We start from the raw sequence: 22,500 nt of genomic DNA on the forward strand, positions 1-22,500 counted from the left end.
CAGAGAGAGGTAGTTGGGCAGAACTTGAAGCTGCTGCCTTCTTTTTGTGTGCTGATCTGCTGCTGAAGATAGGGCAGTGGGAGGATCCAGGAAAGGGGCATTTATTATAAAACATGATTTCCCTAGTAGAATCATATAGTCAGGGCTTGACAAGTCCCGGTCGCCATGGCGACTAGAAATAGGGTCCTGGCGTAGGTGACTTAGCTTAGAAGGGGGACAAAAATATATATATATATATATATATATATATATATATATATATATATATATATATATATATATATATATATATATATATATATATATATATATATATATATATATATATATATATATATATATATATATATATGGTGAGCCGTTGGCGTTATAAGTTAAGCATTACAAGTTAAACAGCAATTCTAATGTCATTTTCACTATTTTCACTGCCATCTTCTTCCCTCTAATTAGAACCCCCAAACATTATATATATTTTTTATCCTAACACTCCTAACACCCTAGAGAATAAAATGGCGATCGTTGCAATACTTTGTCACGCCGTATTTGCGCAGCGGTTTTACAAGCGCACTTTTTTGGGAAAAAATTACTCTTTTTTTAAATTAAAAAATAAGACAAGAGTAAAGTTATCTCCATTTTTTTTAATATTATGAAAGATAATGTTACGCCGAGTAAATTCATACCCAACATGTCACGCTTCAAAATTGCATCTGCTCGTGGAATGAAGACAAACTTTTACCCTTTAAAATCTTCATAGGCGACGTTTAACCATTTAACCCCCGGACCATATTGCTGCCCAAAGACCAGAGCACTTTTTGCGATTCGGGACTGCACCGCTTTAACTGACAATTGCGCGGTCGTGCGACGTGGATCCCAAACAAAATTGGCGTCCTTTTTTCCCCACAAATAGAGCTTTCTTTTGGTGGTATTTGATCACCTCTGCGGTTTTTATTTTTTGCGCTATAAACAAAAATACAGCGACAATTTTGAAAAAAATGAATATTTTTTACTTTTTGCTATAATAAATATCCCCCAAAAATATATAAAAAAACATTTTTTTTCCTCAGTTTAGGCCGATGCGTATACTTCTACATATTTTTCGTTAAAAAAAAAAAAAAAAAAAAAAAATTCGCAATAAGCGTTTATTGATTGGTTTGCGCAAAAAAGTTATAGCGTTTACAAAATATGGGGGAATTTTTATGGCATTTTTATTAATATATTTTTTTTACTAGTAATGGCGGCGATCAGCGATTTTTTTTTCGTTACTGCGACATTATGGCGGACACTTCGGACACATTTTTGGGACCATTGGCATTTTTATAGCGATCAGCTATAAAAATGCATTGGATTACTATAAAAATGCCACTGGCAGTGAAGGGGTTAACACTAGGGGGTGGGGAAGGGGTTAAGTATGTCCCTGGGTGTGTTCTTACTGTGGGGGGGTGGCCTCACTAGGGGAAATGACCGATCTTCTGTTCATACATTGACAGGACCGAGAGCTGTGTGTTTACACACAGAGCTCCCGGTGCCCGCTCTGTAACGAGCAATCGCAGGTGCCCGGCGGCGATCGAGCCCGCCGGGCACACGCACGGGAGTCGTGTTAACACTGTCGTGTGAACACTGTTTACATATGCAGGTGCTGCTCACGTATGTGTCGCTCCTGCGCGCAAGCTCGTCGGGACGGGGTGCGTTTTCTGGCTCCTAACTTTTTTTGCTGGCTCCTAGATTCCAAGTAAATTTGTCAAACCCTGCATATAGTCATGTTTAAAGTTTAAGCTAACAATCACAGTTTACAAGTTTTTATAGCCTTAGCTGAATGACAGCAGTTTTTTCCAATGGTTTACAGCTTCAGTCTTGAACTATTGACCCTCCATTCCCTTCACTTATACAAGTGTCTCTAGTCCTGCAAAAAACATATTTACTTAATCCCTTATCAGTGAGAGGCTAGGTTACCCATGGGCGCTGCGTTCCCTGTAACAGCAGAACACAACACTATGGTAAGTATAAGTATTGCCGCTCCTAATTGTGCGGTGCGTGCCATATAGTGAAGCACATGAAAAGCATGCTTCTTCACGGTCACTTAACGTGTTTGTTTTGCGGTTACGTGAGGCACTGCATGCATTGGTCTTTATTCTTACAGTAGAGAAGTCGTTAATTATAACTTTTTGTGAATTGGGACATTTTAACTTGCTATTTTTTTTAATTTTTTTATTTTTTTTATTCCAATGTAAATTGGAAATCTAAATTGTTTGTCGACTCCAGGTACCCAAAATTTCCTCCGACTCAGCACAGCACTGGATTGATTCCCATGTTTTTTTTCCGGTTATCAGTCTTGCTGATGTGTTCTGGATGACTTGAAGAAATTTAGTATTTGGGTAGACCTAGGTAGAGGGAGTTTGCATAGTCGAGTCGGGAATTGATGAGTGTTTCAACTACTGCTGCAGCGTCCTTTTACGGAATTAATAGGATGAGTCTGCACAGCAAGCGGAAAAGATAGCGAGATCCGCCGACCACTGATCCTATTTGTGCGTCCATAGTCATGTGAGTCAAAGAATGGTGGGTGGTGTCAAAGTCATCCTAGAGTTAGTCTTTCGGTTTGCGTGTAGAAAGAGAAGTTCTGTTTTGGATCCATTGAGTTTGAGGGAGCTCTCTGTCATCCAATTATCTATCAATGTGAGACATGTTTCTACACCCTGTTCCAAATTATTATGCCAATGATATTTTTCTCATTTACATAAATAATTGATGTAAACAGTCAGCATAATTCTCATGTTAACTATTAAGAGTACAATTCAAATTTTATTGAACAAAACCTAATTGTTTAAAAAAAATATATATATATATATATATATATATATATATAACTTTACAATGCACTGTTCCAAATTATTATGCACAGTAAGTTTCAAAAAACTTTGTAGGTTGTAAAGAACTGAAAATTGTAATTTGTTGCGTTTGCAGCATATTTACTGCAATCAAAAGCTCTTTCAATCAAACTTTGAACAACATTTTTACCTTTTAAACATTTTAACAGGTTACGTTACAGTTTAACATAGGACCCCTTATTTGATAGCAGCTTCACAAGTCTTGCATCCATTGAACTTGTGAGTTTTTGGACAGTTTCTGCTTGAATTTGTTTGCAAATGTCAGAATAGCCTCCCAGAGCTGCTGTTTGGATGTAAAATGCCTCCCACCCTCAGATCTTTTACTTGAGGATGCTCCAAAGGTTCTCAATAAGATTGAGGTCAGGGGAGGATGGAGGCCACACCATGACTTTCTCTCGTTTTATCCCCATAGCAGCCATTGATGCAGAGGTATTCATTGCAGCACAAGATGGTGCATTGTCATGCATGAAGAGGATTTTATTACGGAAAGCATAGTTCTTCCTTCTGTACCAGGGAAGGAAGTGGTAAGTCAGGAACTCCACATACTTTGCAGAGGTCATCTTTACACCTTTGGGGACCCTAAAGCCGCCGACCAGCTCTCTTCCCATGATTCCGGCCCAAAACATGACTCCACCACTGCCTTGCTGACGTTGCAGAATTGTTGGAACAGGGTGGCCGTCCCCCAACCATACACTACTCCATCCATCTGGACCATCCAGGGTTGCACGGCACTCATCAGTGAACAGGACTGTTTGAAAATTAGTCTTCATGTATTTTTCTGCCCAATGCAGCCGTTTCTGCTTGTGAACATTGGTTAGTGGTGGCGAATGGAAGGTTTATGCACAGTTGCAAGACCGTGGAGGACTCTACACCTTGATGTCCATGGGACTCCAGAGGCACCAGCAGCTTCACATATCTGTTTGCTGCTATGAAATGGTGTTTTAGCAGCTGCTCTCTTGATCCGATACATGAATCTGGCAGAAATCTTCCTCAATGGGCTTTTATCTGCACGAAACCCGTCTGCTTTGAAATCGGACACAAATCTCTTAATAGTGCGATGATCACGCTTAAGCTTTCGTGAAATATCGAAATGTTTTCATACCTCGTCCAAGGCATTGAGCTATTTCACTCTTTTCTTCCCCATATTGCTCGAAAATGGTGCTCTGCTTAATAATGTGGAACACCCTACTTTAGTAGTTTTGCCTTTAATTGGGCTCACCTGGCAATCTAATTATTACAGGTGTCTGAGATTGTTTTCAGTGATCAAAAGAGCCCTGAGACACAATGCCATCCATGAGTTAAACTTAAAAACAAAATATTTATTCTTTAGGACACTGAAACAGAATTTGCATAATAATTTGGAACAGGGTGTAGTCTGTGATATTGGTATTTTTTGTTAGTGATGTGAAAATAAAGTTGAGTGTCATCAGCATAGGAGTGGTAGAGCAGGTCCTGTTTGCCGATTTTGTGTAGTAGGTGAAGGTAAATGTTGAAGAACACGGCGACAGGGGGTGATCCTTGTGGGACGCCGCATGCGACGGTGCGTGTTTCCAACATGAAGGCTTCCAGTTTCACTGTCTGGGATCGATTCTCTAGGAATGATGTGAACCAGGGTAGATATTAGTCTGCGACTCCAGCTACTTCTGTGAGACAAGTGAGCAGAATTTTGTGGTCTACTGTGTCGAAAGCTGCACTGAGGTCCAGCAGCACCAGGAAACACGATTCTCTGTGTCGTTTCTGTCCCATGGCCTGGGCGGAAACCCGATTGTAGTGGGTCCAGCAGTTTGTGGGTGTCCAAGTGGAGTTGTAGCTGTTGTACTACTGCTTTCTCCATCTTGGAGATGGTGCTGAGGCTTGTTACTGGTCTGCAGTAGTTTGTGTCTTTAGGGTTGAGGTTGGGTTTCTTTAGGAGGGGTTTGATTATGCCTTGCTTGAGGGAAATCGGAACAATCCCTTCTTTGAACGATTTATTTATGAAATGTGTTCTGGTCGGTGCCACGATTTCGGTACATTCTTTTTGGCGCTGTCAAAATAATGTCGTTTGGCGATGTACTGTCAGACTTCCGATGATGCTTTTGGTGGTGTTGATGGTGATTGGGACCAGAGTAAAATTTGTTGATTGTAGAGTGTTTATATTGACGTTTCCTTCTATCTTTGTCAGAGTGAGGTCAATAGTTTTTCTGTTGAATCATCTCACGAATGTTTTTAAATTTTGTCAAAAAAAAATAAAAAAAAAATAATAAGATAGCTCATTGCAGAATTCTTAAGTTTCGTTTGCCGGAGGCTCTAGGCAGGTAGGGTTCATAGTCTGAGCGACTAATTTGAACAGTTCACAGGGATGGTTTAGGGCTTTTGAGATGGTGTTGGAGAAGTGTTATTTTTTTGCTTTGAAGATTGCTTTGTGGTATTTCTTGGTGAGTATTTTGTAGTTTGTGTGGTTTTCCTGCGTTTAGTTTTTTCTCCAGGCTCCTTCAGCTCATCTGCGTTCTTGCTTCAGTAATGTGAGTGTGTCATTGAACCAGCCTGAATTGTTTTTACGGAAGCGTGCTCTGCATTTTGGAGCAACAGTTCAGGGCCGTGTTAATAGCATCATGGGCCCCTGGGCAAAGTAATGCTCTGACCCCTCTACACCCTGGATATACCCCTCCAGCACTGTAATGATATACCATAAGATACCCCTTGTATTGTGACCCCACTACATCCCTGATACCTCTAGCACTATAGCCACCCAAGCTACCAAGAATTGCTACCCCCTATACACCCCAGATCACCCCTCAGCATTGTTTTCCCCCATACACCCTTGATATTCCAAAGCATCATTATTCCATCCATGTAGTACCCCCTTTTCCAGTGGAGATACAGTGCATGTAAACTGTGGGCTCTGTGCCCACCTACAGCACTGCAATCACCTATACCAATCAAGAAGGCAGAAGGAGGGGCGGAGGAGGAAGCATCCCTCCGGGCATTTCATGCCTTTCGGTGCAAACAGTGCTGGACAGCTGGGCTCACCATCCACAATGCTACTTCCGCAGGAGGGCTCTCAGTACTGCCGACTCAGCAGGTCCCACTCCAGCTTCTTCCCCGTGGCCTCTGAGTCCTAAGCATTCAAGCTGCATGGGGCGGGGTCAGAGCATCCCTGGCGCTCCAGCCCTGCCCCTCCATGCTGGCTGTGAAATAATAGCTATAGTTTTGCACAGCACGGCACACCGCTGCCAGCCTTCCTCCCTGTCTATCCATCACGCTGTGCCATCATCGGGCCCCCCCCAATTTCAGGGTAGTGTAGACTCAAGGACCAGCTGCTTTGGGGAAAGTGCAGGGCCCCATATGCAGCTGGGGCCCCTGGGCAGTGCCCTCTCATTAAGACAGCCCTGCGACAGTCTACGGTCTGTAGTAATGCTTTGTTTAGGGAGTCAAGTGTTTCTTCCGTTGAGTAGTTTTGATTTAGCATTGTTATTTTATTTGATAGTGTGGTTTTTAAAAGTTCTGAGTGTAGTTTCTTCTGTGATCTTGTCCAGTGTGTTATTGAATATGTAGGTTTTTTGAGGATGGTTTTGGTGGTTATTTTAAATTTGATAGCGTGGTGATCTGTCCATGGTAGAGGCGTGTTGTCCAGTGTGTTGATGTCCATATTCTGTTTGAAGATGAGGTTGACAGTGTGTCCCGAAACATGCGTGGGGGCGTTTATCAGTTGCTGCAGACCCATTTCTTCCAGTTGGTCCTGGGTAGAATTGGCTTAGAGGTTGAAATCAGAGTAGCAGGAGGTGTTTGGTTTTCAAGGTGTATGTCAAGATTAATTTGGTGAGGGGTGTGAGGAGGTGTGTCTTTCGTCCCGGTGGTCTGTGTCCTGGAGTTGCAGAGTGAGCGTTTCCATGAAAGGCAATTAGTTCTGTAGAGTTAGTTTGATGAGAGAGAGGTGGCATTTGTAGATCACTGCTAGGCCTCCTCCTTTTTGTCCTATTCTATGCTCGGTTAGGATGCTAGGATGATAAAAGAGGCAATCTGTGTTGTGTTGGGTGATGAAGTCATGAATATCCTGTCTGTGCTTGACTGCAGACCTGGTGTTGATCAGGGCGCATGATAGGTGTTGTAGTTGAAGTGATGCTATCTTGTTTTTGGCAGTCATTTGATTCTTAGCAGGTGTTCTTTCCTTCGTATTTTTTGGATGGAGGTTGGTAGTCTTGCAGCGGTATTCATTAGGCTACACAGGGTGTCCACTGAGTGATGGATGATGCCCCACTCTACCCCCAGTTGATCCAGAAGAAGGCAAAAAACCCTGCTGAGCGTGCGCCAATTTGCTACAAGCAGAGGAAAAAATTCCTTCCTGACCCCGAGAGGCGATCGGCTGACCCTGTATAAACTTCCTATGATTGGTTGTGCCCACTGGACTTACCTGGTTGTCAGGTTAAAGTAAAAAAGACAGCAATCCAGAAGGGAAGCCGATGAGGATCTCCGATGACGATGATGTGGATGATGAGGGGTAGGGTATGGAGGAGGATGTCAGGGGGCTGGTGGTGAGAGCGCCTGGGTGTAGCAATATGGCCGCTACTTACCAGGCCGGAAACCCCGGTTCGTTCTTCAGGCCGTCACTTGTCAGTGGCCCTGAGGGGGTAGCAGGCAGTTGGCCAGTACCAGGTGAGACCACTGGTGTGTATCTGGCAGAAACGACTGGGGGGGGGTCGGTAGAAGGTACAACTGTCAAGGCTGGGTGTACCAAGATTGCCGCTGCGGCCTAGAGCTAGGCCTGTGGTCTTTCCTGATGGCCCAGGCAGCTTCAGCTTCGGGGGCCGATTATGGCTGGGGAGCTCCGGGCGAAAGACAGCTGGCGGGCCCACTGGGGAGAGATTTGGACTAGAAAAACTCTGGTGGCCGGAGCTAGGCCGCAGCCGTGGTCTGTCCTGCAGGGTCTAGCGATCTAGAGGGAGGCGCCCGGGAGCGGCAGGTAGTAGACGGTGTGCAGGTGAGTTGGGGGCACTGGTCTGGGGGAGACCCGGGTCAAGGGAGGGTCGTAGCCCAGCCTGCTGGGGAGATAACAGGACTCATCTCGGATGGCTGGAGAGCCTATAACACACATCCGTCTGCTGGACATAGATGGATTTTAATATTTTTTTTTGAGGAGCCAAACCGATTCTCCCAATCCACACAATTTAGATGGATGAAGGAATACTTTCTGCAATGCTATTGTATTCTGACATAGGGGACTCTTCCATTGTCAGAATACACTGATGAGCGCTGCTGCTAATTGGCTGCATGAGTTTATCAAGTGAAGATTTTCCAACATTTCTGTTCGAGAAAAGTCAATTAGATTGGAGATGAACTTCTCTCTAGCTAAAAACGGCCATAGATGGATCAACAGTCAGTCTCTATAACTGAACCGAATGAAATTTGATTCACCAACGGCCAGCTCGAGTCACAAAACCGAAGATTGCAGTAGGGTGCTGTATCTGTATAAGGAATTGGTGAACACAACCAAAAACTGCATAGATATTTACAGCCTTTTAATACTGTAAATACATGCTGACCCAGGATAATGTCTGAACAAAGTTGGAGTGCCTCTCTTGAAACACAAATAGGCACCCATGCACACGGGACGCCGGTGCAAAGTCTGCTGAACACACGTTTTTAAAGGCGGATTGTCCACTGGCCACAAGTTGCGGATTGTCCACTGGCCACAAGTTGCGGATTGTCCACTGGCCACGTCACCTGCCATGTCAACTGGCCACAAGTTGTGGATTGTCCACTTGCCACGTCACCTGGCCACATCACCTGCCACAAGTTGTGGATTATCCACTTGCCACGTCACTTGGCCATGTCACCCGGCCACGTCACCTGGCCACAAGTTGTGGATTTCCACTTGCCACGTCACCTGCCACAAGTTGTGGATTGTCTACTTGCCACGTCACCTGGCCACGTCACCTGCCACAAGTTGTGGATTGTCCACTTGCCACAAGTTGTGGATTGTCCACGTCACCTACCACAAGTTGTGGATTGTCCACTGGCCACATCACCTGTTCACATCACCTGCCATTAGTTGTGGATTGTCCACTTGCCACGTCACCAGGTCATGCCACCTGGCCACATCACCTGCCACGTCACCTGGCCATGTCACCTGCCACAAGTTGTTGATTGTCCACTGGCCACATCACCTGCCACAAGTTGTGAATTGACCACAATGCAAGCAATTCGGGGTTTTTTTATGTTTTTTTAATGGTTTTTCATCATTTGCCATCATTTTTGAGATTTCTAATGTAAAAAAATAGCTCACCTTTAAAAACGCCTATAAATGAAATTGCGGCAAAATGCCGGTACCGCGTTTTGTCACGTTTTGCGGCGTTTTGCGTCTGAAACATGAAAACGTTTGCATCTGAACCCATTTTTTTTCTTCTGGAAAAACGAGGTTAAACGCAACTGCCTAAAAACGGCAATAAACGGGACTGTGTGCATGGACACATAGGATAACATTGAATGTGTTCAGGGGCAGTTGAAAAAGCTGTCCAACTGCCTCTGAACACGCGTTTACCGGCGTCTCGTGTGCATGGGGCCTATTACATAGCAACATGCATATAGTATCTGCATAAAGAAACAATATTCAGATGACAATCACTGTTCTCCCAGCAAGTGCAGCTCCCCACGCCCCTCCACCAGGAGAACACAAAAGCTTCATGGGAGGGATTCCCCCATTAACAGTGTTGCAGGAAAGAAAATCACACCATGTCCAGCTTAACCAAAGTCAAAAATGACTCACCCTTCACAAGAGCCCTCCAAGTAAGGTATGGTCTGGTTAAAAAAAAAAAAGTCAAAGCTTGTGCACCAGCAGCATGAATACATCTGTGTACCACATTCTTCTGGGCCAATTTGGTACAATTCGAACCGCTAGAACTCTCCTCCTCGGTTTTGAGCAGCAGTTGAAGGTAGATCTTAAGAGGGAAAAGATAAACCAGCTTGCTTTAAGTCTAAAAACTGGCCATACACTGAGTAAAATTCCAATTGTTTTGTCTGCATTCCCGCTAAAAGGAACAAAAAAAGGACATGCTGGAACACTTGTTGATCAGTAGCTGCAGATGCTATCAAGTGAATTCTGGTAGCTTGATGCTCATAAGTGGCTTTATAAACAGTGCATCATATATAGTTCATAGTCCTTTCCAAGGTCCAGTGATGGAGAATCCATTGTTTTCCCAACTAAAAATTATGGCCTTTCTTGCACATAACAGCAGCATGAGTAGTAGAGTCACAATGTTGGTCTGTCACACACTTCTTTCTGAGGGAAATTGGCACTCTAATGATCTTCCTATTGCAATTTGGCACAATGCAGTTTTAACAGTCATACATATCTCTATGGAGAACGGGTGCACACATTTCTGTGGAGAACTGGTGCGCTTTCTTCAGGAAAATATCTAATCAAAGTAACATCTTCCACAGAGTCTTCCCTAATTACAGTACCTACCAGTCTCATTAAAATCCCCATTTGAAAAATGTCTTCAAAAATAATATTGACTCCAATAGTCGTGAAATTCCTATTGAAGATATTCCCGAGTCTCGACAAAAAGTAGTTGTAAACCTCATACAAGAAATATGAACAAAGCAAATCCTTCTATAGTGTGTACTTGTCTGAAAAGCACTAACGGGTCAATTCACTAAGAGTTGAACAACCAATAAAATGCAATAAATCAGCTAAATCAGTTTTGAAAGTGCAATTTACTAAAGCATTTTGCGTTATACACGGAATACAGAATTTGTTTGATTTAGCAGGAATTACAGTCTTTAATGCAGCAATTTATCACATTAAGCTTGTTGCTAAGGAGGGGCCAGGAAGCCAGCCACGTGTCCTTAACAGATGACTCATCAGCTTTTATTGGGTGTCAGAGGGATGAAATGGGCCGGGTACACTAAAGGTAAAACCGCTAAAGGAGAAGGAGCTACCTACCACAGGTAAAGAAATGCAGGAGCACTAGGAAGAGCAGAAGCTGTGGGAGCAGCCGTCACCTGAGCTCTAGACGAATGGGCTTTGATCACCTCCATGGAGAGTGTGTTTAGCACAGCATGCATCTGTGTCAGTGAAGTATGCACAGAAATATGTTCTGTGCCAATATGTGGAAGGGGTTGGGATGGACTTTGAAATAATCATCTGAACAGTTCTGCTTTCCTGACTGCGACCGTGAAAGAAATGCCCCGAGACGAAGCTCTGCTGTGAGCTTACATATATAGTCCAATTCCTTAACCACTTCCATACCAGGCACTTACGCACCTTCCCGCCCAAGGCAATTTTCAGCTTTCAGCACTGTCGCACTTTGAATGACAATTGCACGGTCCTGCGACGTGGCTCCCAAACAAAATTGGCGTCCTTTTCTCCCCACAAATAGAGCTTTCTTTTGGTGGTATTTGATCACCTCTGCGTTTTTTTTTTTTGCGCAACTAAAAAAAAAAAAAAAAAAAAGACTGAAAATTTTGAAAAATTACGTTTTTATTTTTTCTGTTAATTTTTTTTGTAAATAAGTAAGTTTTCTCTTTCAATTACGGGCACTGATATGGCGGCACTGATTGGCACCGATGAGGTAGTACCGACGGGCACAGATGAGGTGGCACTGATTGGCGGCGCTGGTAGGCGGCACTGATGGGCGCTGGTAGGCGGCACTGATGGGCGCTGGTAGGCGGCACTGATGGGCGCTGGTAGGCGGCACTGATGGGCGCTGGTAGGCGGCACTGATGGGCGCTGGTAGGCGGCACTGATGGGCGCTGGTAGGCGGCACTGATGGGCACACATAGGCGGCACTGATGGGCACACATAGGCGGCACTGATGGGCACACATAGGCGGCACTGATGGGCACACATAGGCGGCACTGATGGATACTTATGGGTGGAACAGATGGGCACTGATGGACACTGGGGTGGCACTGATGGGCACTGTGGGGTGGCACTGATCTACCCATGTTGCCAGTCAGTGCCCATTTGTGGGCACTGATTGGCATCTTTTTTTTTTTTAAGCTTTTTTTTTTTTTTTAAGACTTTTTTTTTCATGCTTTTTTTTTGTTTGGCCCACCCTGGTGGTCCAGGATGGTCTTCCCTGGTGGTCAATGTGGCGATCCGAGGGGGGGCTGCGCTGATAAACAATCAGCGCGGACCCCCCCTGTCAGGAGAGCCGCCGATCCGCAAGAGACTCTTTACCTAGATCGGTGTTGCGGGGTGTCAGACTGACACCCTGCAACAACGATCGCTGCGATGCGCGCAGCGGCTCAATATCCTGAGGACATCATATGACGTCCAGTCAGGATATTGAAACCACTTTGCCGACGTCAATCTGTCATTGGCGGGCGGCAAGTGGTTAAGATACTAGGGGAGGACAGAATGAAAATATTGGTGCCAAAACCAAAAATGCAGGATGCACTTTGGCAAAAATTACAGGTTTTACATTTTTTTTATGTATAAAATGTTATTATATGCGACTTTTTAATTAACCGGTTTCCGACCAGTTCACATACATTTACTGCTGCAGAATGGCTTTCCTGGGCGAAATCCCATATATACGGCTTCACCCAGGAGAGCCACCAGAGGGTGCGGTGCACAGCAGGGAACTCTATGCACGTGGCTGGCGTGCACGAGCGGGAACACAGGGTTTGTGTGTGTAAACACACAAATCCCCATGCTGCCTGAGGAGACCAGACATTGTGTCTTTCTACAAAAGTAGAAAACACGATCTGTCAAATCTCTTAGCTGGTCCAATCCCCCTTACAGTTAGAACACAAAATGGGGTACACATTTGAGCCCTTTGAGCGCCCCCTAGTGTTAACCCCTTACCTGCCAGTGACATTTACATAGTAATCAGTGCTATAAATATGCACGGCTCGCTTTGTAAATTTCAATGGTCCCAAAAGGTGTAAAAAAAGTGTCCAACCTGTCCTCCAAAGGATCGCAATACCGCAAAAAAAAAAAAAAAAAAAAAACAGATCACGCCATTACTAGTAAGAAAATAAATAAAAATGCCATAAATCTTTCCTATAGTTTGTAGATGCTATAACTTTTTGGCAAACCAATATACGCTTATTGTGATTTTTTTCACCAAAAAATAGGATTTTATACTCACCGTAAAATCTTTTCCTCCGACTTCATGGACAGACACAGCCTTAATCTTGACAAAGTGGGTATTAACACTTTATGCCTAGTCACTCCTAAAGAAAGGCTAACAACTTCAAAGCTGAATAGCCCTGCCCAGGGGGCGGTCCTACTGGCTATATCCCCTCAGCCTGCACTAAGCAGCTCAGTTCGTCAAAAGCAGTACAAAAACTTAAAAAAGAGAGGGGTGGGTGCTGTGTCCCTCCATGAACTCAGAAAAAGATTTTACGATGAGTATAAAATCCTATTTTCTCTTTAGTTCATGGACGGACAAATCCTTAATCTTGACAAAGTGGGACGTCCCAAAGCAGTGTCAAAATGAGGGGGTGGGAACAGCATAAAATTAAACTTCACCCCAAAACAAAAACAGAGCGCCTCAACTGAGGAGTTGTAGCTCTAAACAGCCGCAGCATCCATCATGTGATGACGCCGGTTCCTCCCTCCCCTCTCTGTACCGATCGGTACAGTGTGAGAGGAGAGGGGAGGGATCGGATGGCACCAGCAGTGCTGTGGGCTGGATCTGTGACAATTGCAGTTACAGATCCAGCAATCCATCCCACCATGCTCAGCCATCCCTGTGCGATGCTCTGCAATACACAATACTTCCTGTGCAATAGTCTGCAATAACCCCTGTGCAATACATTCCCCCGACCGCCACCCTCCGGTGCTTCTACCGACTCACCGCTACGATCAAAGCCAGGATAATTTTTTTGTTTTATTTCAGGCTTCCCAGCCTAGAGGTGAGATGTGGGGTCTTATTGACCCCACATCTCACTGTAAAGAGGACCCGTCATGCTATATTCTTATTACAAGGGATGTTTACATTCCTTATAATAGGAATAAAAGTGATAAAAAAATGTATTTTTGGGGAAAAAAGTGTCAAACTAAAATAAAGTAAAATGAACAATAATTTTTTTTTTAAAGCGCCCCTGTCCCGTGTGCTCGCATGCAGAAGCGAACGCATATGTAATTCCCGCCGACATATGAAAACTGTGTTCAAGCTACACATGTGAGGTATCGCTGCGAACATTAGAGCGAGAGCAATAATTTTGGCACTAGACCTCCTCCGAAACAAAAAATATGTAACCAGTAAAAATATTTAAAGCGTCACCTATGGGAATTTTAAAGTAGCGAAGTTTGGCGCCATTCCACAAGCGCGTGCAATTTTGAAGGGTGACATGTTGGGTATCTATTGACTCAGCGTAACTTCATCTTTCACATTATGCAAAATAATTGGGCCAACTACTGTTTTTTTTTTTTTGCACAAAAATATATATTTTTTTAAAACGCGTTTGAAAAATTGCTGCGCAAATACCGTGCGAGATAAAAAGTTGCAATGACCGCCATTGTATTCTCTAGGGTCTTTGCTAAAAAAGCATATATAATGTTTTGGGGTTCTATGTAATTTTCTAGCAAATAAATGATGATTTTTTACATGTAGGAGAGAAATGTCAGAATTGGCCTGTGTGCTCCAGAACGCCTGAAGGTGCTTCCTTGCATGTTGGGCCTCTGTATGTGGCCACGCTGTGTAAGTCTCACACATGTGGTATCACCATACTCGGGAGTAATAGCAGAATGTGTTTCGGGGTGTATTTTGTGGTATGCATATGCTGTGTGTGAGAAACATCCTGCTAATATAAATATTTTGTGGGAAAAAAAAAATCTTGATTTTGCAAAGAATTTTGGGGAAAAAATGACAACTTCAAAAAACTCACCATGCCTCTTTTCAAATATCTTGGAATGTCTTCTTTCCAAAAATGGGTAATTTGGAGGGGTATTTATACTTTTCTGGCATGTTAGGGTCTCAAGAAATTACATAGGCCGTCAGTACTTCAGGTGTGATCAATTTTCAGATATTTGCACCATAGCTTGTGGACTCTAACTTTCACAAAGACCAAATAATATGCACCAATTTGTACTTATTTTTTACCAAAGATATGTAGCAGTATACATTTTGGCCAAAATTTATGAAGAAAAATTACAAATTTTCTAAAACAGAAATGGGAAAAATTATTATTATTTTTTTACAGAATTTTCAGTCTTTTTTCCCTTTATAGCGCAAAAAAATAAAAATAATAAAAAAAACAACAACGGTGATTAAATACCACCAAAAGAAAGCACTATTCGTGTGGAAAAAAAGGACAAAAATTTCATATGGGTACAATGTTGTATGACTGAGCAATTTTCATTCAAATTGTATGAGCACCGAAAGCTGAAAATTGATGTGGTTAGGAAGGGGGTTTAAGTGCCTAGTGGTCAAGAGGTTAAACACACTGCGAATATTATTAGCAAAATTTCCATTCGATGCGCCTCTAGCAGACATGGTACAGGAGATGAATGTGTAAATACTGCGCTATCTGAACAAGAAGCAGCCGCTAGCACAACTTATGACAATAGCCTAAACAAAATACAAAAAAAAAAAAAAAAAAAAGTGTAGCGCTTAAAATGAGGGGAAAAAAAAAAGAAAAAAGGGTCCTAAGAAAGACCAATATAGTGATTGATATAAAGCCTGTTTAGGGTCTATAACACATTAAATTTAAATCAGTGATGTTCACTCGTCAAACACGTGAACGTATGCAGTAAGTGAAACAAGTGTATGGATGATAATTAACCACTACATGCCCAATACAATACATGCCAGTGTTCACAAATGGGCACTGACTGGCAACATTATGGAACACTACAGACAAGTGATTCCCAGCAATGCCACCCATCAGTGTCCATAAGTGCCCATCAGTGCCACCCACAAGTACCCAACAGTGCCTTATACTGGTGCCACCTATTAGTGTCCATGAGTGCCACCTCATCGGTGCCGTCTTATCAGTGCAGCCATATCAGTGCCAGTCATTGAGGAAAACGTACTTATTTACAAAAAAAACTAAAAAACTAACAGAAACAAAGAAAAAAAAGTTTTCTACATTTCCTGTATTTTATTGCGCAAAAAAAATAGAATTTTTTGTACTCACCGTAAAATCTTCTGAGTCCATGGACGGACACAGCTCCTTAAATCTTGACAAGTGGGTTATGCTCCCTGTTTACAGTAGAGGACTAGGCAGAAACATGTTGGATAATTAAATACATGTTACATTAACAGCGGGCGGTCCCTCCAGACATAACCCTCCTCACTGCAGCCTTAGTTCGTAACAAGCAGTACAAACCTAAAAAGGAGGGGTGGGTGCTGTGTCGTCCATGGACTCAGAGAAAAGGATTTTACGGTGAGTACAAAAAATCCTATTTTCTCTTATCGTCCATGGACGGACACAGCTCCTTAAAGCGGAGTTCCACCTAAAAATGGAACTTCCACTTAACCCACTCCTTGCCCCCTTACATGCCACATTGGCATGTAATTTTTTTTGGGGGGGGGGGGGGAGTGGGGGCTTCAGGAGAAGTGGGACTTTCTGTCCCACTTCCTCCTTCCGCCGAGGGGATGGTAAGGCGAATAGCTTAATCGCCTTATTGCAGCCCCTCCCTGTAGGCGGGCACCTGTCCAAGCGGACGGCGCCACGACGCTCGCGCATGCGCAGTGGGTGCCCGGCCGTGAAGCCGAAAGCGGTCACTGCTGGGTGCCCACGCTAGGAATGAAGACGCCGGCGGAGCCCCGGCCAGCGAGGAGCTGGAACCGTGGAGCAGGTAAGTGTCTGTTTATTAAAAGCCAGCAGCTACACTTTTTGTAGCTGCTGACTTTCAATAAACTAAAAAAAAGGCTGGAACACCCCTTTAAATCTTGACAAGTGGGACGTCCCCAAGCAGTGTCAAAAACGAGGGGAGGGAAATATCAGTAAAACCAATTTTAACTTCACCCCAAAACAAGCAGAGCTCCTCAACGGAAGAGGTGCAACTTTAAACAGCCGCCGGCAAAAACTAGCGGCTGAAAAAAGCATCACAAGATGCACTCACAGCAACCATGTAAATTCTGGAAAAAGCGTGAACCGATGAGCAACTCGCACCTGTGAGACAGACGCATGATGTCAGAAAAAAAAAAAAAAAACAGGAAGCACCAATTGCCCTGGTCGAAAGTGCCAAGACCGGAAAGGGGGGGGCATAGGCCTGTATGACGGCCTGCCTGATCCACGAGACCGCCAGGCCCTCGTGTGGACCAGACACCGACACAAAAAGAGTGAGAACTCCAAAAACGGAGCCGTAGTAGGCTGGTACACCCGCAAAGTACCACGCCTAATGTATGAAAGGCCGAAACCTCCTTTTGAAGAAGGGAAGGTCGCGGGCGCACCATCACCTAATCCATATGGAGGATCAAGCATGGCGGCTTGCAAGACAAGACCGCCAACTCAGAAACCCCTCTAACAGAGGTAAAGGCCACTAAAGGGGCCACCTTCTGAAATAGTGTAAAGAGAAAATCTCTCCGAGGTGTCCAAAAGGAAGGTTCCTGAAGAACCGAGAGCACCAGAGTCAAAACTCATGGGGGAAGAGATGGGCCAAGAGGGGAAAGTATATGACAAACTCCCTGCACACAAAAAGGGGCCCATCAGGGAACGGGCCGCAAAAAGGACACTGAAAGAACATAGCCAAGGCTGAAATTTGCCCACAAACGGTGCTTTAAGCAGGGCTGTGGAGTCGGAGTCGGAGTCGGGGGAAATTTTGGGTACCTGGAGTCGGCAAACAATGCACCGACTCCTACTAAATTTAGATTGGAATTAAAAAAAAAATTCCAACAGGAGTTTTATAAAGCACTAAAAGAAGTTGAAAAGTATGATCGCTCATCAAAACTTACTGTTGAAGAAGCCATCCTTGTTTATCCAGAGATCGTTCGTGATGTGGTAAGAATAGTTACTGCAATGCCACCCACCCAAGTCAGTGTCGAAAGATTATTTTTAGCCCTAAAAATAATAAAGTCTGACTTAAGAGCCTCTATGAAAGAGGATCTGGCAGAGGCAATTCTCTTCCTTAGAACTCTACATTGAATTGATTTGCATTTGCTAAGCCTATAACTACATTTCAAGATTAATATAAACCATTTCTAGGTTTTACAGATTTTGTTTTTGGTTTATTATAGATAAGCTTTGTTTTTGTTCTAAAACAACCAAATAATGTGGTTTGTATTTTTGAACTGGTAAAGATCCTGTTCCTGATGTTTATGCCTGCTGCTACTATCCAGCCACTTGATTGATTAATATTTTTTTTTTTATAAAACTTTGTTTTCATTGTGTTTGTCTTTTGCTTAACCACTTCCATACCAGGTACTTACGCAGCTTCCCACCCAAGCCAATTTTCAGCTTTCAGCACTGTCGCACTTTGAATGGCAATTGCGCGGTCATGCTACACTGTACCCAAACAAAATTGGCGTCCTTTTTTCCCCACAAATAGAGCTTTCTTTTGGTGGTATTCGATCACCTCTGCGATTTTTTTTTTTTGCGCAACAACTAAAAAAAGGCTGAAAATTTGGAAAAAAAAATTACGTTTTTATTTTTTTCTGTTAATTTTTTTGTAAATAAGTTTTCTCTTTCAATTACGGGCACTGATATGGCGGCACTAATGGGCACCGATGAGATGGCACTGATGGACATCGATGAGGTAGTACTGACGGGCACAGATGAGGTGGCACTGATTGGCGGCGCTGGTATGCGACACTGATGGGCACACATAGGCGGCACTAATGGGCACACATAGGCGGCACTGATGGGCACACATAGGCGGCACTGATGGGCACACATAGGCGGCACTGATGGGCACACATAGGCGGCACTGATGGGCACTCATAGGCGGCACTGATGGGCACTCATAGGCGGCACTGATGGGCACACATAGGCGGCACTGATGGGCACTCATGGGCGGCACTGGGCACTCATAGGCGGCACAGATGGGCACTCATGGGCGGCACTGATGGATACTTATGGGTGGCACAGATGGGCACTGATAGGTGGGCACTGGGCATGGATGGGCACTGTGGGGTGGCACTGATGGACACTGGGGTGGCACTGATGGACACTGGGGTGGCACTGATGGACACTGGGGTGGCACTGATGGACACTGGGGTGGCACTGATGGACACTGGGGTGGCACTGATGGACACTGGGGTGGCACTGATGGACACTGGGGTGGCACTGATGGACACTGGGGTGGCAGCACTGATTTTTGCCAGGTTGCCAGTCAGTGCCCATTTGTGGGCACTGACTGGCATCTTTTTTTTTTTCTTTATGCTTTTTTTTTTAATTTTTCTGTCATTTTTTTTTTTTTTTTTCTGTCATTTTTTTTTTTTTGCCCACCCTGGTGCTCCAGGGTGGGCATCCCTGGTGGTCCAGTGTGGCGATCCGAGGGGGGGCTGCGCTGATAAACAATCAGCGCTAACCCCCCCCTGTCAGGAGAGCCGCCGATCGGCTATCCTCTACTCGCGTCTGTCAGACGCGAGTGAGGAAGAGCCATCGACGGCTCTTCCTGTTTACATCGTGATCAGCCGTGGTTGGACACGGCTGATCACGTGGTAAAGAGTCTCCGCCGGAGGCTCTTTACCGAGATCGGAGATGCAGGGTGTCAGACTGACACCCCGCATCACCGATCGCCGCGATGCGCGCCCCCACGTGCGCGCGCGGCATGAAATCCTGCAGGACGTTCTAGAACGTCCTGTCAGGATTTCATAACCACTTCCCGGACGTAAATCGGCCATAGGCCGGGCGGGAAGTGGTTAAACTGTGCAATACAGTAGACTGTTGGCTTCCCAGCCAGGAGTCCTGTGGTAGGCAGGGCCATCTTTTCCATTGGGCACGCTGGGAAGTTGCCCGGGGGCCCCGCTTGCCTTGTCTGTGGAGCAGCCGAGAAAGCAACTACCATGGAGGAACGGCAAAAAGACGCCGATACAGACCCCACAGGGCCACCACGCGACTGACGCGTCTGTACCAGATCACTAGACTTGGCCACTAACTTGACGCCCTTGCGGCGGAGACGAGCGGCCAGGAGATCCATGCCCTGTAAGGCTCACCTCCTGCAAGGGAGCCGAAACACCCCAAGCACATAGACCAGTCGCCCTGGTCCAGCATCTGGCGACTCCAGTAGTCCGCCTGATGGTAGACCGAAGCCACGGCCGTGGCGTTGTCCGGCTAAAACCAGATCGGGCGACCACGAGAAGCATAGCCTGATCGCCTACAATATGAACAGTAGACAGTACCTGGTATTCCCAGGCGGTCTCCCGCCCAGGAACTAGCCAGGCCCGACCCTGGGTAGCTACCGAGACCAGACACATACAGGGAGGTGTGGCTGTAGGTCCACGCAAATCCAGCGACTCAGGGCCGACTTGACCCCTCAGGTTCACAACCCGTAAACCGGCATCCGTCGTAAACACCGACCACTGGAAGAAAGCAGATTGGCGTCAGTGACGGATTCGAACCAATGACTCTCTTGCTGCCAAGTAATGGAGTTAACCACTACACCACCGTGTGCATAAAACCATTCTGAAACAGAAGCCCTGGATAACAAGCGCGCAGCATTCAATGAAGCATCACAGACCTATATGAGGCCCTGGACCAGCGGGTCCGCTAGCCTAATAACTTCGGGAGAGAGTCTGTGCTCCTCCACTGTCAAGTGCAAAATGCTCACTCCGTGAGTTGTATACAGCACTAGGGGTCAGGACTACTCCAAGATGGCCGCCGAGCGCTCAGAACGCGGCTACTCCAAGATGGCCGACCGCAATGTAAGCTGTGTCATAACGCAGCTACGACAAAATGGCCGCCAATGGGAGTTTTCAATGTAATTGAAAAACCTCACAAAAAATGGCACCAGCGCCGTCTGAGACCCCAGAGTAGTGGCCACAATAGGCCGCAAGTCAGACGCCAGCATGGTAAACCTGGAATGGGTCAGTACTTCCGATCATCTATCAGTCAGATCCATACAAGCGGGGGTTCCCGCCCAGTGGTGAGGGACTACAAAAGCCCTCAGCGGCTTTTCTCATTCCGCATCTCAGAAATCATCAAAGGACACAGAAGGACACAGAAGGAAAAAACCTACACAGAGCGGTCTGATTTGTGTGTAAATGCCTTGGCCTGCTTTTTTATTTATTTTTACTACCCAGGTACCTGGTCCATGTCTCCATAACAGAGCATTCCCCAGGGTATAACAGGGGGAAGGGGGGCACTCTTTTACGGCCCGTCCACATTCCACCCCCACCCTGGCACAAACATGTCCAGGACTAACAATAAAACCCTCTGTGGGAATCCCAGGTGCTAACACCTGCTGCCACCACCAGCATGTGGTGGGGAAGGACCCAGATACTGACTCCAGATATTAATAATATTTACATAGTGTGTATTATAAATATGCACACCTGTCCTTACAAATAAACAAAAGCTCCTAGTGCCCTATTCAGGGCCTCTCACCCACTTGCTGTGATGACCAGGGGTAACCAGGGGACTCACCTCAGGAGGAGACTGCCATTCACTGCCGTCCGCTCTCAGCACACAGCGTGTGAGAGGAAAAGAACCGTGAGGTAACTGTGCGGCATCTGCAGGGACCTTTGTGCCAAATGGTGGCAAAATGCCGCGTTTAACCACTTCCATACAGGGCATTTTCACCCCCTTCCTGCCCAGACCAATTTTTAGTTTTCAGCGCTGTTGCACTTTGAATGACAATTGCGCGGTCGTGCGATGTGGCTCCCAAATAAAATTGTCACCCTTTTTTCCCCCACAAATCGAGCTTTCTTTTGGTGGTATTTGATCACCTCTGCGGTTTCTAATTTTTTGCGCTATAAACAAAAGAGCGACAATTTTGAAAAAAAAAACAAAAACAACACACAATATTTTTTACTTTTTGATTTAATAAATATCATATTTTTTGTTAAAAAAAATTTTTTTACCTCAGTTTAGACCGATACTTATTCTACATATTTTTGGTAAAAAAAAACAAAAAAAACGCAATAAGCGTATTTGATCGGTTTGCGCAAAAGTTCTAGCGTCTAAAAAATAGGGAATAGAATTATGGCATTTTTTTTTTTTTTTTTACTAGTAATGGCGGCGATCTGCGATTTTCTTTTTTTTTTTTTATTGTGACCGTGACGTTGCGGAGGACATATCGGACACTTTTGACACATTTTTGGGGCCATTCACATTTACACAGCGATTAGTGCTATAAAACTGCACTGATTACTGTGTAAATGTGACTGGCAGAGAAGGGGATAACACTAGGGGGCGCTGAAGGGGTTAAATATGTTCCCTAAAGTGTGTTCTAACTGTTAGGGGGACTGACTGGGGGAGGAGATCGATGTGTGTTCCTCTGTACTGGGAACACACATCAGTCTCCTCACCGCTGACAGGACATGGATCTGTGTGTTTATACACACAGATCCATGGTCCTGCCGTGATTGTGGGTAATCACAGGGGGCCCGGCGGACATCATGGCCGCCAGGCACGCGCACTGGGTCCCGAGGAATGCGGCGCGCGCGCCCCCTAGCAGCCGGAAAAGACAGGACGTCATAGGACGTCCAGTCTGAAGGACGAGAGGTCCCTGCCGATGTCATTTTCCAATGGCTCGGTGGGGAAGTGGTTAAACAGGAAAAGCCTTCTAGGGCTTTTT

At 45.0% G+C, this 22,500-nt stretch overlaps 1 protein-coding gene across 1 annotated transcript in view; it reads right to left on the reverse strand.

Moving 5' to 3' along the window:
• Positions 1-22,500, reverse strand: part of LASP1 (LIM and SH3 protein 1) — a 271,510-nt gene that overhangs the window by 190,916 nt on the left and 58,094 nt on the right. The window lies entirely within an intron of this gene.

Source organism: Rana temporaria, chromosome 12 (genome assembly GCF_905171775.1).
Source record: "Rana temporaria chromosome 12, aRanTem1.1, whole genome shotgun sequence".
Classification (NCBI taxonomy): Eukaryota; Metazoa; Chordata; class Amphibia; order Anura; family Ranidae; genus Rana; species Rana temporaria.